This window comes from Rhododendron vialii, chromosome 2a (assembly GCF_030253575.1).
Source record: "Rhododendron vialii isolate Sample 1 chromosome 2a, ASM3025357v1".
Classification (NCBI taxonomy): domain Eukaryota; kingdom Viridiplantae; phylum Streptophyta; class Magnoliopsida; order Ericales; family Ericaceae; genus Rhododendron; species Rhododendron vialii.
This window is the reverse complement of record NC_080558.1, coordinates 35,234,805-35,252,956: the sequence shown is the minus strand read 5'-3', so window position 1 is coordinate 35,252,956 and position 18,152 is coordinate 35,234,805. Positions and strand designations below refer to the sequence as shown.

Genomic DNA, 18,152 nt, shown 5'->3' with positions numbered 1-18,152 from the left:
TAGAGCACCATCAATAGTATCAATTTTTTTTTTATTTGATCTTCAAAAGGGTGGGAGGGGGCAACCAGCGTAGCAATCCCCCTTGGACGTGACCATAGGGGCCCCCTGCCCTTCAATGGAATGTCCGGTTTGAGCCATAGCCACCGTCTGGGAGGACGGGCCGTCACCATGGCACCACCTGGTGCACAATTAGCATAAGCTTCCCCCCTCAAAGGTCCAAAGACTTATCCGCAGACGTGAGGCCAAGCCACCTGCTGGGACTTGAACCCACGTCTCCGTCGAGGAGGGTAGTGAACCCTGCCAACTGGGCTACCACCTCAGTGGTCATCAGTAGTATCAAATTCTTCCCAGAAAAAAAATGCAGCATCAATTAGCTCCAAAGCATTCATTCACAGCACCAAAGCCAACGTATCAGGATAGAATTTACTCCTACACTCTTGTAAGGCTTTTGCTTGGTTGTGCTACTTTATCTTTAACATATAGCACATCAATTTCTATCTAAATTGGGATCAGGACATCACAAACCAAACAGAGAAAACTAGCAGCAGCAACATAAGGAGATATACCAGCATCATGGTAGTCAGCACTCTCCTCAAAAAATAAAGGTCCATCAGCAGCACCAAAGGATAGAGAGCCAGCGTAATAGCAGCCAGCTCACACCAGAGAACAGGACTCAAAGGACAAGACTCAAAGACAGGACACAAAAGACACAAGACCCAGCCTATACTGCACTAAAACCAGAGAAAGGAGCTTTCACCTGGACATCAAAAAAAAAACAAAAAACAAAAGCAAAGAAACAGGACAAGGACATAAATCATAAATAGTTTGCCTACGAACAAACATACAAAAGACTAAGATACTCCATGTAGTTTCCACAAGTGCTTTACTAGGTCTGCTTGGAGTTGTGAATGAGTTTCTCTATCTCTAATGCGACGATGAACTTCAAAGAATTCATAAAGCTCCGTTGTATGCTCGTGTGACACTGATGGCTTGGGGGGACTTTTTTCGGTTGTAATCGAAGTGTATCTCATGGAGCTCTCTCTCATCTTCAATGATCATGGTGTGCAATATTACGTACACCTTCAATAGCAATATTACGTTCGTTTTTTACTCGTTCTTCTTCAGTAGCAATTATCGCCAACATTTCTAACTCATTGTCGGAGTCGGAGTCATCTAAGATCATGTTGAGTAGCTTATTGCTAGTCGTCACACCATTCACCGACATTGTGGCTTAGGAAGCAGATGAATAAATACAGTAAGAAGACCAACTATGAAATATAAAAACAATTCAATTCAAATTTAGGATATCCGCGATTGGATTGCCAAATGCCGATAAGAGCGGTATAATTAGCAAAAGACAGTATAAACAAACATGATTCCATTTTCCCACCTGCGACCAACCAAACAAAGAAATTGCATTTCTCAGTATCATCAACAACTCAACAAATATATATAAATAATAAAAAGACTTAGCAAAGATATTGTTATTGTTGTCCACTTGTCCGCTACAACTGGCTTCAACTTGATCAACATCAACAAACATCATAGAAACATTACAATATATATTTTGGACATTTGGAGCTTCTAAAAATAAAACTAAAACAAATCCCCAAATTCCCAAATAGCTACTAGTTATTTGGGAAAGCCGTAGCAAGCCGGAGGGCCTGGACTGGAGGCAGAATAACGAGGGAAATACCTAGCCCCTTTGAGCACTAGAAATTGGTTTTGGGTAGCTAATCCATAATAGCCAAGGGGGTTCATGTAGAGAGCCCCCTTGGCTATAATTGCTCTTAACTCTTAAGGCTCCGGTTCTTTTACGTTAGTTTCATTACATCCAGAACTTTGTTATTTCTTACTCTCTTTCTCATACCCACTTCTGGATGTGGAATGTTCTCTCTATCTTTTCTTCATACCCTCCTTAACAATACCAAACTCTCTTTGATCCCTCTGCAGTGTTAATATTTGTTGTTACCCCTTTTAGCATTGCAATTGGACCTAGAGTTTCTTTCCCGTATAAATGAGAATTTTTTCTACTGTATTGGTACCCTACCTTGAGGTTCAATTCATCACACCAAAAACTGAACCGAACTGCCACAAGGTTTTGGTTTAGTTGATTGGCAGCGGATCAGTTTCAATCCATAGAACTACAAACCGATATGATTGGTTCGGTGCGAAGTTATCTTGAAGGCTGACCAAACCGAACTGCATGTATCCGTAATTGATCCTCGTTCGATTGTGCAACTCGTCCTTCACAAACTTTAGAGCAACAGAATGGGATTGCATTGGGGAATTTGAGTACTTGGGGTAGGACAACAACTCTTTGGCATGGTCCAATTTGTAAAATAAACTCAGGAGTCAGGCCCACCCAAATTTTGGCCGAAGAAGGGGCCCATTTGAGTTCGAAGTTGTGTATATATATTGGAAAACTAATTCACTGATATAGCTAGTGTTTTGGCGGGGAAAGATTCACCAGTACAAAGCCTAGCAGAACTTTGAGCCTTATTTTCTTGAGACTCAATTATTGTAATTGACAAATGTCGGATGGAGTTAAGATGAACAAGGCTGCAATCTCAATGAGCTAAATCTATGATACTGCTTAGTCTTAATATGAAGTGGATATGGGTTCAAATTTTGTTTTTTTCGTGCCAAGGGAGGAGCTTACTTCACATAGATTGTGGCCTGCAGTTAGCATCTTTTGGTGATATCATTTATGGAGGACTAGGGGCGGACACAAGGGGGTGCTCGAGCCCCTTCTTAACTCCAATTATTCTCTCAAGCCTCTGCTTAACTCCAATTATTCTCTTTAATGGTAGGAGTATTAGTTTTTCAGGTTGATGTGAAAATATTCTGAGATTGTATTGTCATTATCATAGTTGAGGTAGAATTTTGTTAACTTCGGACTCTTCACAAAATCAACTCAGTTAAACCTAAAGTACTTTCCAGTTTTCCCTGCTCATAATGCAATGCTTTTCGACTATTCAAACCTATCTTGACGTCTACCAATAATTCAAAGGGCTTACTATAAAAAATAAACAAACAATTCAAAGGGCATAATGGACAGTCAATGCTTGAAGAAAATCGAAGTACAAAGATAATATTATTAATTTACAGCCACACTATAAACGAACCACTCGAATTCGAACTCGTGTTCAGACAAGCTTGTACATATTTGTGAGGCTCGTTAGGTGTTACAACAAGCCTGAACAATCCACTGCATAGCTCGTTTGGATTAGCCCTACCCAAAGTGGCAGGTTCTTGTTTTCTTTTTTTTCAGAACCAGGCAATGCAGTTATATTGAAACCAGAAAAACGATTACATGGCCAAAAAAGCCTAATAGAAATACAACGGAAAATTACAACTAAAAAACAGAACACAACTAAAATTACAAAAATTAACAAAAGCCACAAACACCAACAGTAGTGAAAAACCAACAAAGTCCACTCAAGACCAGGTTTTGAAAACCCCATAACCAGAGTGCCAGGTTCTAGAATTTACCAAGTCATGCCTCAACCTATTAGAGAACAGGTTACCGTTAATGTGACTATTAGTTGTCAAAAAAACAAAAGAAAATTTGATACCAAAGCCATAAACCGAAGATGTAGGCATCCTATATTGGCAAAGATACCTGGCTTCGAGGTAATTTTTCAGATGCTGGTTTAGGCTACTTTTGTTGTGGATAGATGGGTTGGAAGGAAAATGATACTATGAAGATGACATCAGATATGGGTTCCCTATTGACAAAACTGCCCCTGAATGAGTTTAATCCCTAAACCAAGAAAATCTCTTAAGTTATATGTCATATATTGTTTTGTTTGCAACCAGAAAAAGGTTCACTACTATGACTTAATACTGCTCATGAAGCCTTCTGAAATGCTAGAAAACATTACTGGCAGTGGCAGACTAGCTGTTTTATCCTGGTTAGTGGAAAGGTAATGAACTATAATTGGTTTTGCAATTTCACTAAAGCATGTAATGTCAATTCAGTAGGGCCAATACAGATCTTGCCAACCCACCAAAACAATAGAGCATATACAAGTATTTTGTCAGTTGTGCCTACATTTGCAACATAGTTGTCAAGATTCAAGACATCGTTCACAGATATCTGCACATGCATTAGTGTCTATTTCTCTCAAACTCAAAGCTACAAAAAAATATCAGAATCATACTAGCTTCACTTTAGAATTTCAGCAGAAAATTCATCAAAAGATTCAGAACACTAGCAGCTGATTCTAACCAGTGCTCTGCATGAGAAGATGGCCAGAGAAGCTGATATTCCAGATCCCGTATCTCAACCGGTGGGCTACAATTCCACTTCAGAAAACCCATCTGAGTGTTTCTGAAATTTGACATACATGGTTGACTTAAAAGACACAAAGTTTGCGACAAATCCCAAATCTGCAATGTATAAGAATGAGCTGATGTCTTAGACAGAAATACCTATAATCAATCAGACAATCACATAAGTTTGCAGCATCAAGAAGTTCAAACACGAAATGCTACCTTAAACTACATTAAGATTTCATTCAAATAGAATTCACCTTTATTCATACTTCGAAATAAAATTCAGTTATTGGACTCCACATATAAAACATGTGAGCTTTTATGATCTCTTATCCAACTAGAACACTTTCAGGTGTTTATTTTTACGACCTACTCATGTCACATTTGCTGGTAGGTAATAGGGTTAGTCCCAGTATCACCTAAATGTTTACATACAGTACCTTCTAGATTCTTAGAAAATCGTTACCAGTCTTGAATTTCCACGACCAAACTAATCAAATAAAGGTTTACAGTCTCTTTTACTCTCAGAACAACCACTAGGAGATACCTTGTACAGCATCAATCAGCAAAATTATTGACATGAGTGTATTGGAGTTGGTGTTTTCATGACAATCTCACACATTAATTCTTGTGCATGTAGATACATCCAACCTTCCTACAGGAACATATACAGGAGACATACACATAATTACATATCACCCTTCCTCCACCTAATTGACATATACAAAGAAAAATGAGAAGAACCAAACAAAGGATGGTGCTAAGTTAATAGACATATATGAAGATTTTACTCAACAAGTTTCAGTCTATGTTATGCTTCGTTATATTTTGAAAGTATTCTCTACGATACTTTTAACGTTTATGACCTAGTCAATTTTCTAAGATACGTCTAAAGCTAAATATAACTCAAATGCTTCCCTTTCCAGTATCAGTCATTTATCTGGATACTGTTTCAAAGTTCCTCTGGAAACAAAATTCATCCCATTCTGGCCCTTTACATTGCACTAATTGTTCTATTTTTAAATGTCAGCAGAAAGAAGAAGTGGAAGGCAAAGAGTTGACATGTGTGAACTTTCAGATATTATTCTCAGTGAAAATGACATGGTGATCCCAACATAAAATAAAAATGGAGAACATGGAGTAGTAGCTAAGAAAGAGCCTGAAGAGAAGAATGGAACTCATTGCACAATTTCTAATAGAAGATCAATCAGCAAGTGACACTGTTGTTTGTGAGAAAACAAGTGAGGCTCAGGAGCAATAATGGACTGTATGTTGAGGAAGAAACTACATATGTTGCAAAGACAACAGAAGAGAGAACATAAATGGAGGATGATTTGGTTAGTGCAAAAAGCATGGAGTTCGCATGCACTGAAAAGGATAGTGCAAATAACGATGCTTTGGAGCAAGAAATAAACACACCTTGTCAGATGAACAACGAAAAATGGTATGTCAAATACCACCGAATTAGAGAACTACAGGAAATTGGAGACATCCAAAGATGAAAATTCATCAGCTATAGCGATAGAGAAGGACAAATCTAAATATGAAATGACTGCAAACGAGGCACAAAGAAAATCCAAAGCACAAAGAAAACTCAAAAAACACTTACTGAAATGAAAAACAATCAAGGGGTTGCAGGGAGCTGCTGTGGGTTTCCATCTGCACATTTCGCAGGCGCTAGCAGTTCAGCTACCTCACCCGTTTTCGCTAGTCCATCAATGAACACTTTCCATGGTCCATACACAACATCAGTGTGCCTATTCGTAACTTGAGCATCCATTGCATGCGCTGCATCCTTCGTCGATCATCTTAGCTGGATGGTAAGGAATTAATTCTCCCCTAAAAATTGTACTGATCACATTATCAATGGCAGGAACTTCGCCAAGTTTTTACTCAACATTTTCCACGTATTTTCTCATCAGATCATTTTTCTTAACTGTGCTATACTTAGTAGGGAAGTTTTCTAACAAGACCTCAATAAAAGACATCCCTGTGATTCCCAACCTCATTATTGATACATTTGTCATTTATTCTGCTTTTAAATATTGTTTCAGGATAGGAAATTACACCAGAACCTTCTCCGTCTACCCCTCTACACTACGCCAAATTTTAGCATTAGCGGCATGAGAAAACTGCCGTTAATAGTCCCAAAACTGCCGGTAATACTCAAAACCGCCGGTAATAGTTCAAAAACCGCCGGAAATAAACCGCCGGGAAAACAATTGTCGGAAAAATAAAAGCGGCATTAGAAAACCGCCGGTAATACTAAAAATGGCGGTAAAGAACCGCCGGTAATAATACCGCCGGCAATAAAATCGGTGGTTAAATTTTTTTGCTTTCCCTGTGACTCGAACCCGGAACCTCCGGATCTTTGAACGCGCGTGCGACCAACTCGGCTAACCCGCATTATGGTTCAACTAGGATAAATAATATTATTTATATTATACGGGTCGGTTTTATTATAAACGGCGGTAATAAACCGCCGGTAATAAAAATAACCGTACATTCTACTTTTTCCGGTGGTAATTAAAAAACCGCCGGTAAAAGTCACTAAAAACGGCAGTATTTGGATTACCGCCGTTTTAGGGTAATTATTACCGGCGGTCTTATTAATGCCGCTAAAAGTGTCTTTTAACGGCATTAAATTAATGCCGGTAATACTATCGCCGGTAAAGCCAAAATTTGGCATAGTGCTATTGAGTCCAACTGCCTTCTTCTTGGTTCTAGCACTTGAACAGATATTCTAGTTGGAATGGCAGCCATAACAACCTTGGTTGCTGCTATCTAAGTTATAGCAACAATTCGAACAGATATTCTAGATGGAACTGCATTGGTAACTACCTTGGTTGCTGCAGATTTTCTAGTTGGAACTGCATCGGTTGGTTTTGCAGAAATCACACCATGTCCTACCACAACATCTTCAACAATGACTTCTTTCCCTTTAGGATTTCCAACACTAGAGCCTTCTCTGGCAGTCCTGTCCACTCTCTCTCCATGTTCTACCACAGCATTTTCACCGATAACTTCTTTCCCACAAGGATTTGCAATAACATTATCTTGTTTACCACATATTCTACGACGACTTCATTGACTTCAGGATTTGCAACAACTCTAACCAACTCCAGCTGCCCTGAAAACCACTCTCTCTCCTACCTCAAAATCATCACCATCATCTTGATCCTCGAAGAAGACTTCACAGCCATCATCACTTTCATGCCCGATATTTTGGTTTACAGCTGGAGGACTTGATGCAGCCCCTCTTGGCTCGATATTTTGGTTAATGGCTGGAATAAGAGCGGTTGGATCATCTTGCAATATATTTGGGTTGATGGTTGGAAGGGTTGGATCGTCCTGCAATGGCCTTCTTGGCCCGATATTCGGGTGGGATCATCCTGCAATGCCCCTCTTGGCTCGATATTTGGGTTGGATCGTCCTGCATTGCCCCTCTTGGCTCGATATTCGGGTTGATGGCTGGAAGGGTTGGATCAATCTGCAATTCCCTTTTTGGCTCAATATTCGGGAAGGGTTGGATCATCTTGCAATGCTGCTATTGGCTCGATATTTGGGTTGATGTTTGAAAGGGTTGGATCATCCTACAATGCCCCTCTTGGCCCGATATTCGAGTTGATGGTAGGTAGGGTTGGCTCATCTTGCATTGCCGCTCTTGGCTCGATATTCACATTGATGGCTGGAACGGTTGGATCATCCCGCAATGCCCCTTTTGGCTCAATATTCGGGTTGACCCCTGGATCGGATGTATCTTCCGATATTCAGGTTGGCTGGAACAATAGCCCTTGCGGCAGCTCATTGCTTCAGATGCAACTCAATATTCCCTTTGAGGTTTATAACATTGTAGATAGGTCTCGCTGCATTGAGCACAAGATTCATGGCCTCTATTGCGATTCGACAGTCGATCATATGGCTCCAGATAAGAAAAAACTCGTTAAGTTGACAAAGTATCTCAATGATAATGCAGATGCGAATAGTCGTTGAATCGCAATAGAGGCCACAAATCTTGTACTCAATGTAGCCAGACCTATCTACAATGTTATAGACCTCGAGGGGAGTATTGAGTTGCATCTGAAGCAATGAGCTGCCGCAAGGGTTGCTGTTCCAGCCAACTTGAATACTGGAAGATACAACTATTCCAACCATTAACCCAAGTACTGAGACAAGAAGGGCATTGCAGGATGATCCAACCCTTCTAGCCATCAACCCAACTGTCGAGCCAAGAGCGGGTATTGCAAGATGATCTAACCCTTCCCGCCATCAACCTGAATATCAAGCCAATAGGGGCATTGCAGGATGATCCAACCCGAATATCGAGCCAAGAAGGCCATCACAGGATGATCCAACCCTTCCAGCCCTTAACCCAAATATTGAGCTGAGAGGGGCATTGCAGGATGATTCAACTGCTCCTATTCAAGCCATTAACCAAAATATCGAGCCAAGAGGGGTTGCATCAAGTCCCCAGCTGTAAACCAAAATATCGGGCATGAAACTGATGATGGCTGTGAAGTCTTCTTCGAGGATCAAGATGATGGTTATGATTTTGAGGTAGGAGAGACAATTGTTTTCAGGGCAGCAGGAGTTGGTTGTAATGTTGTTGCAAATCTTGAAGTCAATGAAGTCGTCATAGAAAATGTGGTAGAATATGATAATGTTATTGCAAATCCTAGTGGAAAAGAAGTTATCGATGAAGATGTGGTAGAACATGGAGAGAGATTGGATATCAGGGCCGTCAAAGAAGGCTCTAGTGTTATTGAAAATCCTAAATGGAAAGAAGTCATTGTTGAATATGTTGTGGTAGGACAGGGTGTGATTTTTGCAAAACCAACCGATGCAGTTCCAGTCAGAAAATCTCCAGCAACCAAGGTAGTTACCAATGCAGTTCCAACCAGAATATCTGCTCAAATTGCTGCTATAACCTAGACAACAACAACCAAGGTTGTTATGGCTGCCATTCCAATCAGAATATCTATTCGGACTAGTGCTAGAACCAAGAAGAAGGCAATTGGACCCAATAACTGGAACAATGAGGAAGGAGGGGTAGAAGGAGAAGGCTTTGGCTTCGTGTGTATACCTTGAACTTTAGCCCTAAATTATTCGGATTTCTCATAATTTGAAGTTTTAGAGTTTCAAATGTATTTCTATATCCCTTGTCAGAATTATGAATTCGATTTCAAAGTATATGAACACCGAAAAGAATTATTGCTTACTCTAATTTGCCGCCCCTCCTTATAGTATTTTGTAAGTGATTAATGTTGTGTTTTGAGAACTTTAGGGTTTGATTTTTGAGATAATGAGTAGAGAGAAAAATTAGGGTAATTATTGAAAATAGAGGTAATGAGTGGAGAGAGATAGAGAAAGAAATGATAATAATGATTGGAGATAGGGGTAATGAGTGGAGAGAGAAATGATTGAAAGTAGGGGTAATGAGTGTTTTTTGAGTTAGTTTTTTTTTTTCAAAACACAAACCTATGATGCACGGATACGGACACGGGAATTCTAAAAAAATGGGGACACGGACACGAAAATTCTAAAAAAATGGGGACACGGATATGTTATTTACATAAATAAATAAATAATTTTAGTTTGACACACATAATTTTTAAAAAATTACAATTTGACCCCAAATTTTGTTTAAAATTATAATTTGACCCCCAATTTTTTTAAAATTACAATTTGGCTTCAAATTTAAAAAAATAATAATAATTTGGCCCCTATCGTGTCCCCCCGTGTCCCCAGCCGTGTCCCCCCTGTCGTGTACTCATCTCTACACTACACGACAATACCCATAGCAATTTGGTACCTAATCCCGACCAAGAGGATTCTATCTTTTGGAATTGAATACCAGTGGCATGTTCTCCCTCAAATCGGTTTGGCAAGCCATCAAGAGCTAGCCATATATGCCTGAAGTAGGTCTGAGTAAATTGGCACCTGGACAACCGAAGGAATTTAACAAGCAGCCATGCATAGTAACACCAACCATACAAAAGGGAACATCTTAGAGTAAATTGGAGCAAAGAACTTTAAACCATAACCAGAATAATGACACTGAACCAAAGAAAGTAGTGGGCCTAGTGTTCTTTCTTGGTTAAAAAGGGGAAATGAAATCCAGGTGAATAAGAGGTGTTTGGTGTCTTTCTCCATCCAGCAAAAGTACTTTGATGAAGCTTGGTGTGAAGTGATACCTATGGACGCTTGCCATATACTACTTGGCCATTCGTGGCAATAAGACCTCGATACGCTTCATGATGGAAAGCGGAATACCTACTCCGTGCATAAGGATGAGCAACAAGTCACTTTCTTACCCATGAAGGAGAAGGAAACTACAAAATCTCATTATTGCCCGATGTTATTTGCTTCTGAGGAACTTTCCTACAATGAATTTGGGTATGATGGATATTCCCAAAACCACTATCACGCTTTTGAAGGAGGATGATATTGTGTTTGGTCAAGAGCTGACAATGAGGGAAGAATTTGGGAATGACCTTGAAGATTTCCCGATCTATGATGAGTATCTTGATGACGACGAAGGGTTTGAGGATGTGGAACAAGTGGTACAAGAAAGCCATCGAAGTGCATTGGATTCATATTCAAAGTATGAGATTGTGGAAGATCTACCAAGCCTTGAAAATCTTGCAGAGCCAGAGGGTGTGAATTGTTTTCAAGTTTTGCCTTCTGCATTGCCCCTGATGCACGATATACAAGTTTGTGAAGAATTGGTGACAAAACAAGACTTCACGGGACACTTGAAGATCACTTGGGAATGGTCTTCACTCGAGAAAGTCTTGGGTACAGTGTGTTCCTTGTCTTTGAATCTTCAAATGGCGATTGGTCAAGGTGCTTTTTGGGAGGATGTGTTAGAAAATACTTCGATATAGCTTTGCCTTGCTCAAGACATGCCAAGCAGATTGAATGTGCACAAAAACAAGCTCATGTTTAAGATTGGATGTGCTACGAGGGTCGTGTTGAGTCAAAGCACTACAACCGTAACTTGAGGACAAGTTTCTTTTTTAGTTGGGGAGTATGATGTAGTATGTAGTAAGGGTACTTATGTCATTTTGTGCTCTTAGTAGTAATGGGTCTATATATATGTGTTGGAGTCCTTCATTTAGTAGCTTTTATCATTTTGAAGAATATATTATCAAGAGCTAGTCTCTTTGTATCTCTTTTGGGAGTTTCTCTCTCTAAGTTAAACTATGGGTGCGTATTTTGGTTTGGATCATAGTGGCACTACGACAATCATCCACACAACACAATCATGCGCAAAGAGATGTGAATTGATGAATGCAACTAATAGGGCAGGATAGAAAAACAGTGGAGCGCTGCTGCGCTCACGAAGTTTGCTATGACGCCACTCAAGCCTAATGGTGATTTGTGACAGCCAAGTAATATGGACATAAGACGAGCTTAGAAAATGAGGAAACTTCGGATGGATGAATAGAAAAAGCGATGCAATGAGAAATGGAAGACAGCTTGAGATAAGTTGTCCTGGTTTGTTGTAGTCAATGAAGAACAATAGTCCATCATTCAACTAGTGTAGAAAGAGCATCTGAAGGAGAAAAATATCATGGAGGCCAGCTAAGGATGCAACTGGGAAAAACCATAATTCTTTTGAAGAAAAAGCTTCCGTCCAAATTGAAGCAGAGCATTAAAGCGACAATATGTAGCAGGATCCAACAAGTTGGCATAAGAGAAAACCACTGGAATTCTTACTATGGCAAACCACGTTTCTCATTTTATTTGAGTGGAATTGTTCATTTGGCACAAAATCATCAGAAAACTGTGTAGCTACTCAAGGTTACCCCTTTTCGTAGTTATCGAATGCAATTTAAATTATGAATTTTTTACATTAGCACCAAAGTAGAAAGAAGGCTAGAGCTAGTAATTATGTTTGGAACACTTAACGTACGCACCTTGAGAGCTCTCCAATGGGAGTAAGTGCGGAATAGTATCCAAAAGAATGGGATATTAGGCAAAGGTAGAACCTGAAACCATTAAACGAAACAAAAATAAGAGAGTAAACCATTTTACAACTGTGCATTTCGCATAAATAACATGGAAAAAGCACACAAGGAAATTAGTAGCTAAAGAAAGAGTGAGATCAACTTTGAGAATTGTTACAAAACGAGAGTGAAGTTGATCTTTTGATAATAGTTGCAATGTAGAAGTAATCTCTTGTGAATACCAGTGCCCTTGATAATAGCTGCAATGTTGCATTGATTAGCATATACAGATTAAAGACCATGAAGACCGCCTTCAAAGCTCTAATGAAAGTTCACGGTGCAGTTAGAGATAGTTTAAGAGCATATCAATGTGTTCAGATTGTTAAACATATTGGGACACCCCAAACTCTACTTCCAACTATATACAGTACACGATAGCAGAGTGACGATGCAAAGTTCTTGATAAAAAAAAATGATCAGCCCCCATAAGATTTTTAATTTAATGACTGGGACCATTATCTTAGGGCAATATGCCTTAACCTTGGCGCACAAGTCGTGCATTCAAACTACAACATGGAACAAATTAAAGTAGTTAACCATATATTATCAACCCCTGGAAGCTATTTGTACATATGACTATATATGTATTATATTGTTGATCCCGGATTCTCTTATTTAACTACGTGCCTCTCTCCCCATAAGGTGAGTAAGTGAAAGTAGTGTTGGCCTGTTGGGAATTGGGATCACATCTATTGCACATCATTGCCATGCAAACATTATAGAGTGACATGCACGCAATCAATTACAAATTTAATAACATCAGGCTAAACCAACTAGGAATGCAAGAAAGAACAGGTGCTAAACTATATTCATGATCTGTTCCTTATTTAAGTGTTTACATTAGGGGGATTGGGGGAAAATAAGTTGTTTATAGAAACGGGTTCCAGGCCTTCATTTTGTGCACTCAACCATCAGGACAGATCTAATTTCGTACCTCGAAACTTATTGCACTCAACAATCTCAGCATTTCCTGTTTCTTGTCTTCATTTTTGCGAATCAAATATTTTGACTATGAAAACATAAAATTAATAGTAAACTGAACCCACAGCATACTCTAGAAACACAGGCATCTTAGTTTGCTTTCCCAACATTGTGTATTTGATGTGCAAGGATTAAGTTTGATCGTCTATTTTGAGTCTTGAATAAATCTAGTGAATGCTGAAAATTTCGTGGGTTCTGGTAATCTGCCATTTTGGGGCTCTTCTGCTAGGAATCAATTTTTGGTGTCTTCATAACTGTTAAAGTACGTTTCAATACGAAGATTTTGGTACCAAGATCATGCAAAACCGATAATCACACAATTAGTTATAAATTTTTGAATACTGGCTGTTTGCTGGATGTGCGAATCTGTGCGTGGCTGTCTTCTTTTAACTTTCTGGGCATGACGAACATTTTAGGTGGCTTTGGGTCTTTTGCAGGAGGTGCATATTTAAGTTAAGAAGAGATCGGCGTTGGAATCAATTAATTTGGTTAAGTATACAATTTTTGGTGAATTTCTAAAGCTGGGTTGGTTGATAGGTGCGAAAATGGTTGCGAAACTGTTTTTCTTTTGATTGTTGGGTTAATCTCCTCTCGTTTCTGAACCTGGGATTTTTACTGAGTGTAGGGCTTGTCGTGGTGCAACTTTTGGCTTTGGTTTCACTATTTTTGGGTTTAAGATGAGAGAGTTATGATTTTTCAATCAATTTTACTTATTTCCGCGTAGAATCTGACAGCACCGGCGGACTTTGGTAAAATGGCCATAACTTCTAGCTCGGGACTCGAAATGATGTACCGTTTGTTTTGTTAGAAACTAGACATATAAATCTTTCCAACGATACATCCCATGCATCATGGGTATGTCCGAGCGATAACAGATTTGCACCCAAAACTGACCCAAATTCTGCTTTGCATCAGTTTCACTGCTACGCTGAGCTATAATCGCAAGGCCATAGTAAGGTTATCCGAACTCCGTTTTTGATGTATGACCTATGGATCGAAGAAAAAGAAGTATACTTTTCAATGGTTCAAGTGTCGTCCTTGAATTAGCGTTGTTTAATTGGATATAGTCTAATGTAAAGGATTAACTTTACCAATTTGACATGTGGGGATACAATGGATTGATATAGATGATTAGGTGTTGGATTAAAGAGAACTTGTGGTGTGTAAGAGATATGCATTGTTGGTATATTGACATTGATGTTGTTTGATACTTAGAGAAAAATAAACAGTTTTTCTTCTTTATGTGTTGTATCCATGGGGTTGGTTTAGTGTGCCTGTTTTGGTATGTGGGTTCAATTTAAGAGATTTGAAAAGTTGATTTTGTTAAAAAGGGCATGTTTTAGTAAATGAATCGGTAAAGAGAAAGTGGTCGTTCGAGAACCTAAGGTATATCCAAGTCTTTAAAAATAGAAACGTGATAACAGAAAATGATATTGGTAATGGTAAGCCCAGAATCTAAGTAAAAGGTGTGTGAGAGTATGTGTGTGTGTGAGCTTCTTGATGTCCGGCGTGATTAAAGTGTCATGTGTATTGATGTGTGGATATGCAAGCGAATGCCTTGGTGTTAATGTTATTTAATTGATGAAGATATGTGGTGGATTTACTACATGAAAGAGTTGGACTTGGGGTGTTCTTATTGTTATAATCGTGAAGATGGTATTATTTATGCATAGTTATTCTTTGAGTTGGTTTGATCGATGTGTTTTGTAGTACATCTAGACTGGGAAAAGCGCTTGATGTTGATGAGATAAATTGATTGTAGTCCAAGGGTTGTACTGGGGAAGTACTGCAACGCAAGGGGTGGTAACGCAGAAACCCAACTATTGGGTTGTATTTACTGCAACGCAAGGGGTGGTAATGCAGACGACAACGCAAGGGGTGGAAATGCCGAAACTTAACCATTGGGTGATGTTTACTGTAACGCAAGGGGTGGAAATACAGAAGGTTGTGAGTATTGGTTAGAATGTGAAATTTTGGCGGAACGAAGTACTCATATGAGAAACTATGAACTTTTAACCTGAGTTGGTGTCCTAGATGGTTTGAAGTGTCGATGCTTGCTTTCTTCCTTCTTGTAGACTTCCTAAATTTTATTGGCTTGATAAATTGGGATTGGTGTGGTAATTTATTTGGTAGGGAAACGTGTTAAGTTTGATGCCGTAGATGTGATAGTATCTATTGTGAAAGAGTTACATTGGTATTGTAGTTTAAACTTATAATGGAAAACTCGAGATTTGACTGAACGGTATGCATGTGCGTATAGGTGGATAATTTACACTGGTTGATGACGAGAGGTAAACGAAAAGACAGAATTAAAAGTGACACGAGGGAGGACACTATAAAACTTAGGTTTGAAAAGATTAAATTAGGTGGATGTGTGAGTTCTTTGATGACACATTGAGGTTAATGTCTTTGTGCACATTGTATTTCACTTCTTTGTGTGTAGTGTGTCAACTAACATGCAAGTGTGACCAGTGAAGTGGGGTAAGAAAGACAAATTGGTTGGTTTAAGAATCCGGAGTTGTCTCTCAGTCACTGGAATGAAAACGTAAGAGTATGTTTTGAGTTTGGGAATGAACCTGAGTTTATTTAAGATAGAAGTTGGTGCATGTGTAGTTGAGAGTGTCAGTATTTGAGAATTGGAGTTAAATATTCTTTTCTACATGAGTATGGTTTTTTTTGTGTTCCACTTTTTGACAAAACAAATATGCTTTTGGAAAATGTTTTTCCTTGATGTCTGTCTTCACTTCTGCATATAATTTGGGTATGGATATCTTTACGAGCTAGTGTAGCTCACCCTATCCTTTCAGGTACTCGCCATGACACTTAGCTTGGATTGCATGGAGTGCACATTGAGACGTCTCTTGAGAGCTTCATTGGGATCATTAAGGAGTTGTTTTTCATCTAGTCTAATTCACGCTGTGTACTTTACCCGCAATTGAATGTTGTACCTTTTGTTTGAACATATGTAAAGCTATGTGTAAACTCCTGTCCTTGATTATTGTGAAGCCCTTTTAATGGAAGGCGTTTGGGAGACTTTATGTAAAAAAAAAATTTAGAGCGAAGAGCTTTGATTCTTTGTTTTGATTGGCATGACATTTAAGGGTAAATATAGTTGAAAGAGAGACTTTTATTTGTAGAAATTGTATTATTATTTTAGTTGAAAATCGAGGGCGTGACATCCCACAAATACTTGCATCGGATCACCACCCCAACTCACCACGCCCACACACATCACACAAACCACCAACCCACACACAGCACACACACACACTCAAACCCCTTTGTGTTTTTCTCTCCACTCCACAACCAGAAAACACCACCCAATAAATTAACTAACATCTAATGTCCAACCCAAGGCCTAATCATCAGTAAAAATACAAAAAGGAGAATGAAAGAAGAATATTATTACCTAAAATAAAACAAAGGAGACCATCTCCAAAACCCTCGACTAACTGTTGTAGTTCTCTCTCTCTCTCTCTCTCTCTCTCTCTCTCTCACACACACACACACACACACACACACTAGATATGGTTTCTCCAAGACCCAAAACCCTAAATTATATTTCTACGTACGTGTATGTATGAAAGACTAACAAAACACACGTTTATAGCCAATGATATTTACAATAATTTAAATGATAAATAAAGATAATTACACTATCCACCCGCACTATAAATAAATCATTAGACTTACCACAATAAAACATTTACCACCGAACCACAATAAGTCTATTACGGCAAATCAACCCAACAATAAAAGCCAAATTTTAAATGAGAAACTAATAATTGAAGAAAGAAAACTTAGTGTGTAACATCTCTCCCCCCTTCAAATAAATTTTGTCCTCGAAATTCGATACTAACCTCATGCATAAAAAGATGGGTATGCCCAAGCTTCTCCTTTCTAGGCTCCCAAGTAGCTTCTCCCACCAAGCGATTGTGCCACAATACTTCAACCAAACAAATCCTCTTTTTTTTTGGGGCCAAGAACATTCTCCTTTGTGAATCAAGAAATCTCAATAGATTGTCCATAGGTTAAGTCACGACAAAAATAAAGCGTCTTGCAATAAAAACAGGGAAGGACTATACATATATTTCCACAACACCGATATATGAAAAATTATATGAACTCAAGCCAAACTAGGCAGCAACACAAAAAATATGCCACCCCACCAATGTTGTCCAAAACCCTAAAAGGCCCAACATATCGATGACGCTATTTTCCCTTTTAAGAAATCGAATCACACTTTACCAATCTTGAGAAATACCATATCTCCTATTCTAAACTCCAATTCCTTCTATAATTAATATTCGCATAACTTCATTTTTTTCTTCTAATTCAGTTTCTATGGCGTCAATAATCTTATCAACTAATATGATCACCGTAACTCATGGTATAAAGTTGCCTAAGAAATTCCGAACCTCTAGAACTTATTTGTTGTCCATCATTGTATGAAATTAAACAAGTAACTAACCTCGAACGCAAATGTCCCAACACTAACCAATATATCAATTCCTTTGAGATATACGAAAATCCAAAAATATCAAACCAAATCAGTGCTCATCCCTCTCTTGAACCAAAGCACCAACAAACAACCACATTGACATCTCTTCTCCGGCAAAAGAATTTTCTTTTCCCCCAACATCTTATCACATATGATTTCCAATTCTACAACGGAATTCAAAAGTCAACATTCCACAAACTCACCATTGTCACAAACTCGTATTTCCAACATTCCATTCCGAATACTTCCTCACTTCAAAGATCATGAAACAAGGACTACTTACTTCAACACCAAACTAGTACTCCAATAGAAAAGGCCAAACGAGATAGATGCATATCTCAAAAGAATGCATTTATTCATCAACTCTAAGGGATTTT

At 38.8% G+C, this 18,152-nt stretch overlaps 1 protein-coding gene across 1 annotated transcript in view; it reads right to left on the bottom strand.

Moving 5' to 3' along the window:
* Positions 1-3,971: 3,971 nt before the first annotated feature.
* The window catches only part of LOC131316107 (DEAD-box ATP-dependent RNA helicase 21-like), a 37,873-nt gene continuing 23,692 nt past the window's right edge, over positions 3,972-18,152 (bottom strand). The window contains exons 5-7 of the mRNA XM_058345386.1: positions 5,891-6,120; positions 5,701-5,753; positions 3,972-4,300 (exon numbers count right to left, since the gene is read on the bottom strand). The gene's annotated coding sequence lies outside the window, so the exon portion shown is untranslated. The remainder of the gene's footprint in view (positions 4,301-5,700; positions 5,754-5,890; positions 6,121-18,152) is intronic.